The sequence below is a fragment of the Suncus etruscus genome, chromosome 8, assembly GCF_024139225.1.
Source record: "Suncus etruscus isolate mSunEtr1 chromosome 8, mSunEtr1.pri.cur, whole genome shotgun sequence".
Classification (NCBI taxonomy): Eukaryota; Metazoa; Chordata; class Mammalia; order Eulipotyphla; family Soricidae; genus Suncus; species Suncus etruscus.
Window position 1 is genome coordinate 42,447,576 of NC_064855.1, and position 8,838 is coordinate 42,456,413.

Sequence of the window (8,838 nt, forward strand, 5' to 3'; positions counted from 1 at the left end):
AGTGAATTCTTCCTGCTCTACGTACCCCTTGATTAATATAAAATGTCCGTCTTTGTCCCTTACAACCTTCCTGAGTATAAAGTTTGCATTATCTGATATTAGTATGGCCACTCCAGCTTTTTTATGGGTGTTGTTTGCTTGGATAACTTTTCTCCAGCCTTTTATTTTGAGTCTATGTTTGTTCTGACTATTCAGGTGCGTTTCTTGTAGGCAGCAGAAGGTTGGATTGAGTTTTTTGATCCATTTAGCCACTCTGTGTCTCTTAACTGGTGCATTTAGTCCATTGACGTTGAGAGAAAGAATTGTCCTGGGATTTAACGCCATCTTTATTTCAAAATTTGGTGTGTCTTTTGGGTAGTCTTGTCTTAGATTAGGTCTTTCAGTTTTTCTCTTAAGACTGGTTTTGTGTCTATGAAGTTTCTGAGCTGTTTTTTGTCTGTGAAACCATGTATTCTTCCATCAAACCGGAAAGTGAGTTTTGCTGGGTATAGTATTCTGGGTGAAGCATTCATTTCATTCAGTCTTGTCACAATATCCCACCACTGCTTTCTGGCATTGAGCGTTTCAAGTGACAGGTCTGCTGTAAATCTCAGGGAAGCTTGCTTGAACATGATTTCCCCTTTTGATCTTGCTGTTTTCAGAATTCTGTCTCTATCTGTGGGATTTGTCATTGTGACTAGGATGTGTCTTGGGGTGGTTTTTCTGGGGTCTCTTTTGGTTGGTACTCTTCGGGCATGCAGGATTTGATCACATATATTCTTTAGCTCTGGAAGTTTCTCTTTAATGATGTTCTTGACCATTGATTCTTCCTGGAAATTTTCTTCCTGGGTCTCTGGGACTCCAATGATTCTTAAGTTGTTTCTGTTGATCTTATCATAAACTTCTATTTTCGTCTGTTCCCATTCTTTGACTAATTTTTCCATTGTCTGCTCATTTGCTTTAAGTTTTTTGTCCAATCTCTCCTGCTGTATGGAATTGTTATGTATCTCATCTTCCACAGCACCAAGTCTATTCTCAGCTTCTGATACCCTGTCCCAGAGCTTATCCATTTTGTCATTCACTTCGTTTACTGAGTTTTTCAGGCCTGTTAGTTGACATGTTATTTCAGTTTGGAGTTTTGTCATTTCTGCCTTCATATTTTCTTGGTTCTTATTAGTGTTCTGTTCAACTCGATCCATGGTTTCTTGGAGTCTGTTGAGCACCTTCCATATTGCTAGTCTAAAGTCCTTATCTGAGAGGTTGATTAGTTGTTCAGTCATTATCTGGTCCTCAGAATTGTCATCTTCATTCTCTATGTCTGATGCTGGCCTGCGCTGTTTCCCCATTGTCACATTTGTATTGTGGGTTTTTCTACGTGTTGTAGTGGTATTCATTGTCTATATGATGTAGGCAGCACACTCCTCTGGCTCCTCCCTTTCTGGATGGGCTGACTTGCCTCTAAGGGAGGGGAGTCCTCCGTGGATGAAGCCTCACACTGGGTCAAATCTTAGGCCCGAGCATGCAACAGAGAAGACAGTCCAGAGAGAAATGTTTGCTTCTGTGATATAGCGCCGTTCTTAGTGTGATTTTTCCTTCTTGTTGCAATGGAGTTCTTTCCTTAGAAAGAGTGCACGGCCGCGTAGCGAAGCGGAGCGGCCGTGCTCCTCTGAGCCTCTTTTTGCCCCACTCGCAAGAGTTTCACGCAAGAGGACAGTAGACAGACATAGACAGGTCACACTCACAGTCTTTCACAGCTGAGCCCCACTGGGCCGGTGTACTTTCGCGGATTTTCCCCGCCTGGTGTCACACACAGGGAGCCATGTCTGGAAATTTTTGTACTGCACAGAATGCTTAAAGGCCTATTGTTTGTGTTCTGGAATAAGGTAAGGCTTTCCTGAGGCAGCTAGAAGGCCTCATGCTCCCAAGGCTGCTAAGAAGTTGCCCTGATTAATAAAAGCATCTAAAGTATCCAGGCCACTCTCTGCAGAGAGAGAGAGAGAGAGAGAGAGAGAGAGAGAGAGAGAGAGAGAGAGAGAATGCTGTGCTTTGATTATTTATTGTCTGGTTTTGGTTAGGGAGCCATATTGGTGATGTTCAAAACTGGCACTACACTCAGAGATCATTCCTGGCAGAGCTTAGGGGACCATATGAAGTGCTGGAGAAAAAAAACCTGGTTCAGCTACATGCAAAACAATACAGAAAGATAATAGAGCCTTATCTGCTATATTATCTCCAGCTCTGTATGTTGGCCAGCTCAATTGGACCAACTCATTGCAGGAGAGGCAGTATGAGTGTACTCCATACCTCAGGACATCTCTGACAGACTTACTCATCTCCCTGGACAACAATGCTGTCCAGCATCTGGTGACATGGACTGTACTTCAATAGATTTCTTATTATCTAACAACAAAAATTTCCAACCACCTACTGGAAGCAAATAATAGCTCTTTCAAGATAGTGACTACTCAATTTGACTGTTGACTTTAATCAAATCATTAATGATCAAATTTGGATTTGATTAGGTGCTTATAAAGATAACCAAGGAGACAAAGTGTCAGTGAAAGCCTTTTCAGACAATAGCTGACATTACAACACGCCAATTACATTTTTATCAGGCAGTTAGGTTAATTACCTGTGGTAAATGTGTTAGAAGGACAAGAATAGATCGCTGTAAACATTTGCTGCTGACTCCTTTAAAATGCTGCCTAACCGTATGGGAGAAATCCAGGTTACAATTTATACCTGCTGATGTCATAAAATCTCATAAAATTTTCAGGCTGAACCTGCAAGTCTTAGTTTTCACCACAAGATGGCTCTGCAGGTTTCCTCTCAGGCTTGGACTTCATAACTTTTAGGGCTTCTGAAATTGCCATGCTGGGTGATGATGGTCCTCCAAGAATGGTCAGTTTGAAACAGACTGTCTCCCTTTATTGACCAGTTAAGCTCAGGGGCCCTTCTATGTTTTGGCCTCTCATTGAGCTGTAATGCCACTGGCTTTCCAGACTAAGGTAGCTTCTGGAGCCTAGCAGAACTTAGCCTCTGCAGTGTTCAAGTACACTGTGCTTTGAAATTCTCTATGTCTTCTTGGGACTAGAGTGGTGGCATAGAGAGTAACGTACTTGCCTTGCATGCAGCCTACACATGCTCAATCCCTGGCACCTCATATTGTCCCCCAAGCTCACTAGGAGAGATCCCTGAGCACAGCCAAATATGACCTTAAAACAAAAGCAAAACAAAACCTAAAAAACCAACCAACAAACAAAAACAAAGTAATTCTATATCTCTTCTCTCTCTGTATATATACATACCAGTTCAGATAGAAATAAAAATTTTTGTGGGTTTTGATCCATATGACAGTGCTCAGGACTTATTCCTGGTTCTGTGTTCAGGAAACACTCCTTAGGGGACTCAGGAGAACATAAATAGTTCCAGGATCAAACTCAGGCCATCACATACAAAACAACCACCTTACATACTGTACTATTTCTCTGGCTATCAAACTTAGATTTTTTTTCCCCTTATGCTGCCTGTAGCGCCTCATAGATACGAAGAATGTGACCTACTACTGAGATATTTCCCTAGTTCAGTGCTTGGAAATTCTAAGCCCATTTCATGACATGTAAGGTAAGTGGCCAAAGCCCAGCATGTTTTGGAAATCATTTGTTGAGTTGACAATCAGTATGAGTAGCAATGATGAGATGGTAACAGTATAAATGCCACTGTTGGGTCTAAGAGCATGGTACCACATGGTTACAATGTGAGGAGGTGACACTTAGCACTTTCTTTTTTTTTTTTTTTTTGGTTTTTGGGCCACACCCAGCGGTGCTCAGGGGTGACTATTTGCATATGAATGACTAAAATTTCTCATTTATAAAGTAGAAATCATAACAAAACTGATTGAAGAGGGTTTTCAGGAGTATTATGTGAACTATACATGTGAAATGATTAAATGTATATACTGCTGTTTCATAGCTCTTTAGAAGACAGGAAAGAGAAGTAAATGTTAGTTAGATTCATAATATATAAAAGGGAAGGCATTTTCCTTGAATGTAGCTGACTCAGGTTTGGACCCTAGTACAAGGAGACCCAGACATATAAGCCCTGAGCAGAACTGGGAGTGCCCTTGCACACACACACCCCCAATAAAACCTATGTTTCCTGGCAAAAGGGAAGTAAATGAATGAATATTAATCTTCATATTCCACTGGAAGAAATAGGAAAAAAGTGTCTAAGGAAAGAATGAAAATGTGTTCTTGACGAGTCCTGGGCATGAATCACCACGCCTTTCCAAGGTTCTAGATAGAGGACCAGGGCCACTATGGGAATCCATAGCCTCTGAGGAAGATTCCTTAGCAAGAGTACAGAGAAAAGATTAAAAAGGGCAGGTGAAGTAAGTACAGTAAGCCACTTGTTTTATATGTAACTGACCCAAGTTTGATCTTCAGCACCCTATATGATCCCCCAAGCAAGCCAGAAGTGATCCCTTAGTGCAGAGCCAGGAACTAGCCTTTATCACTGCTGGGTATGACCCAAGAATAAAAGTGAAGGGGCCGGAGAGATAGCATGGAGGTAGGGCATTTGCCTTGCATGCAGGAGGATGGTGGTTCGAATCCCGGCATAGGAGCGATTTTTGAGCATAGAGCCAGGAGTAATCCCTGAGCACTGCCAGGTGTAAACCCCCACCCCCCAAAAAAGAAAAATATAAAAATAAAAGAAGAGGAAGGAGGAAGAGAAAAAGGAGAAGGGGAAGGAGATAGAATAGGAGGAGGAGCAACAGGAAGAGGAGGAGGGAGATGAGGAGGAGGAGAAAAGTGAGGAAGAGGAGAAGAAAGAAGAGGTGGACCTGGAAGCTGAACACATATAGGGAACAGGTGGCAAGATAGTGAACTAAACTGAGATGGTAGTGATGGAGATGAGAGGCAGATGGAGTCTACCCTAAAGTAAATGAGAACCTGTATAGGTGTCTGCTTATCTTTGCTCAAGGTGTTTTCGGTGGTTCAGTGAAAAGTATTGGCCAGAGAAAATACCCAACACAAAAATCATATGGCTGGAGACTACACATTCAAACGCCTGACCTGACGGATAATCAGGGAGCAGTCAGGTCCTGTTCACTAGATGGAATCTGCCTACTCCAGACTAAAATGGTTTTGAAGTGGGTTGGAGTGATTAAGCACAGACTTGCACTGGAAATCTAGCAGGCAATTACAGCTGTGGAGAAAATGGGGATGAGAGGAAGGCTAATTAGAGGAACTGGCTTGGAACTGTGGGATGTAGAAGAACCAAGAAGGCAAAATGGCAGCTGCCTAAACACTGTCCACTGATTAATGAGAGAGAGAGAGAGAGAGAGAGAGAGAGAGAGAGAGAGTGAGAGAGAGAGAGAAGAGAGAGAAGAAGAGAGAGAAGAGAGAGAGAAGGAGAGAGAGAAGAGAGAGAAGAAGAGAGAGAGAAGAGAGAGGGGGGGGGGGGGAGAGATCTGAGGATGGGATATAGCCAGAAACAAAGATGCAGGGGAACTGGAGAGACCAGCAGAGAGGGCATTTGCCTTGTACTCAGTCAACTCAGGGTCAATCTACCCCACCTCATATGTTCCTCTGAGCCCACCAAGAGTGATCTCTGAGTACATCCCAGGTGTCTCGAAAAAAAAAAAAAGATTTAAAAAGTCTCAATAAATGATTTAAAAAAAAAAAGGCTCAAGAGGGGCTGGAGAGATAGCACAGCAGGTAGGACTTTTTCTTGTAAGCATCTGACCAAGGTTTGATCCCTAGCATTCCCTACGGTCCCCCGAGCATACCAGAAGACTTTCTGAGAGTAGAACCAGGAGTATCCTCTGACCACCCCTAGGTGTGGCCCCAAATCCAAAACAAAGTCTCAAGATACAGCTGCCGGGCTGACCTAAAAACCAAAATAAAAAAAATAAATAAATAAAACCTGGTTCCTTCCAACTCCCCACTCTGACTCCTCCACAGATATTGTTTTGTTGTTTTCTGTTTCAGCCACACCTGATGGCACTTGGGAATCATTCCTGGCTCTGGTGTTTGTGGATTTGTCGGGGAACCAACATAGATGGTCCTATTCACTGTACCAGTGCTTTGGCTCCTTGACAGACATATCTTTAAGATTAATGTCAATAGTTTGAGTCCCATACTTTCAGTCATATTGGGTCCAGTCGTTTGGTAATATACAAGAAGCTGCTTCAACCCACAGAGGCACCTAAGATCCATGAGCTTTAACCCCATGTAACCTCCAGACCTGCTCTTCTTACTTCCTCACTTCTCTCCTTCTTGGGCATTATTATCCTAAGCTGAAGCCAGGGCTATGGAGAGATGAAGGTGTGTTTGGAGGCAGGAATACTGTATGTCTGGGAACTTATTCTAAACATGTAAATTACGATACCAAAATTAAAAATAACAAATCAGGGGCCGGAGAGATAGCATGGAGGTAGGATGTTTGCCTTTCATGCAGAAGGACGGTGGTTCGAATCCCGGCATCCCATATGGTCCCCAAAGCCTGCCAGGAGCAATTTCTGAGCCAGGAGTGACCTCTGAGCACTGCCAGGTGTGACACACACACACACACATTAAAAATAACAAATGAAAGAATGCTGCTAAGTCAGTGCTCTAAAAAGTGAGCAGGTGACACTTTAGATGAAAGTATGTCTCTCTACTCTTAAAATTTGTTATTGTTTAAAAGATTTTCAAATGCTGTTTTGTGATTACATGCTAGTGTATTTCTCATTACTCTGCTATAGATATACATGTGTCTAGAATCGCTGTGTCTGCACCCAGTCAGCTCCATAGAATCACTCTGTTCTCAAAAGAGATATAAGCCAAGCCATGAAAAATGGGTACACTGGCCTAAAAGCTACAATCCTAAAAGCTGACAATGTCAGAAGAGGGCAAGCCACGCACCCACTCTGCTGAAGCCATGCCTGCTGCACCCATCATGTAGAATCACCACTTTGTCTATAGCCCTGTTTCACCACTCCTCTACAACTCTCTGCAGTCTGACCAAACTCCAGCTATGCTGGTATCTGGGTTGATAGCGCTCTTCAAAAAGATCTAGCAGCCAAAAACATGCCACATAAAAACAATATCTGTAATAGTGCTTTGAATTTCTGGACCTCGTGGCCACCAGGTCAGTGACTAGAATCCTGACCTATTTTACTATTTTCCTCTTTAAGCCCAAAATACATGTTAAAGGGCCTTTGGCTGCACAAATAGATGCTAATCAGACATGTAATTTTTAAACAAGTGTGTTGTCCTTAGCACTATCCCAATCCAACCTTTCTGCAATTCCCTCCACTTTGTTAGTTCACTCCTTCCAAGCCAAACCCAAACCCTCCAAACCCAGTACCTAATTCTCCTAGGATCACAGAAACCCAGGTATCAGGAATATACTAACTCCTTTATAAATTTCTCTATTTTCTGCATGGCCTTGCCCTTAAATTATTTCTTTGACCAAGAAAAAGTGTGGGGGAGAGTTGTTTGTTTGTTTTGGGGTCACACCCAGAGGCATTCAGGGCTACTCCTGGCTCTGTGCTCAGAAATCATTCGGGGATTGACAACCTCAGGGGACCATTTGGGATGCCAGGAATCGAACCGGTGTCTGTCCTGTGTTGGCCATGTGCAAGGCAAATGCCCTGCCGCTGCGCTATTGCTCCGGCCCCCAGAGTGGTTTTTCTTTAACCTCCTTTTCTCAGTAACATCTCTTTGATTATGTGTTTTGGATTCAAGCTATTTTGTCCAGTTTTCAACATACCTACACTTCTGCAAATGAACTTCTTGTTGGTGGGCAAAATCTTGTACAAATTTGGGTGTTGTGTCAACACTCCTGTTAGTACCCTCTTTATTCAGATGGCCTCTTTCAGACTTGAATTCAGTACTCTCAGATCTAAAGATTTTTTTTTGTAGAAATAAACTTTATTTTTGGTGATACAGGGGATACATACAACCCAAGGACTCACACATGCAAAGTTCATGCTTATCACTGAGTCACGTCCTCAGCCTCAAAAGAATTTATCTAAAGATTTTTGTTGTAATAAAAGACTGAATTTAGGGGCTGGAGTGACAGTATAACACGGCAAGTGTTTGCATTGCATGTAACAGGCCTGAGTTGGACCCCCAGCTCCCTATATGGTCCTCCAAGTGTGCCAGGAGTGAACCCTGAGCACAGAGCCAGGAGTAAGCCCTGGGCATAACCAGTTTAGCCCCCCCAAAAAACAAACAAGCAACAAAACAAGCAAAAATACCCCCAACAAACCCCAAACATTGATTTTTATATATTTGTTATGCTGCATTTAAAAATTAACCCCAAGTGCAGTATCCACAGAGTGACTAAAAAGAACATCAGAGCAGAAGGCTTAGTTGTTTTGGGGGTGGGGTGGGGTGGCACACCAGGCAGTGCTCAAGAGATACTCCTAGCAGAATCGGGGGACCCTATGGGTTGCTGGGGTACAATCCCTGGTCAGTCGTTTGCAAGGCAAACACCTCTCAGCTCTGCTATTGCTCCGGCCCCCAAAGGGCTTAGTTTTTGTAAAAGAAACATTTCCCGAGTTCCCTAACTGCCTTGATCACCTACCCCCTTCACAATTCTGGGAACTTGTCGACCCAGTTACAGTTTAACTGCTTTTCTGTTCTGACATGGTTTAAACCTGGTCATGTTAACCCTGTAAGCTTGAGCCTAAATCTTGCAAAAATGTGATGTCATGTACTTCCTAAAGCAAATCAATCTACTGTAACTTTTTATTGTTTGAGATGCTATATACAGCTTGTAAGCTCATGGCTCGGGGCTGGCAGTTTCTGGCTTATGCTGGATTCTAGCGCAGCCCCTGCATATGCTTGTAAGAAAATAACCCCCCTG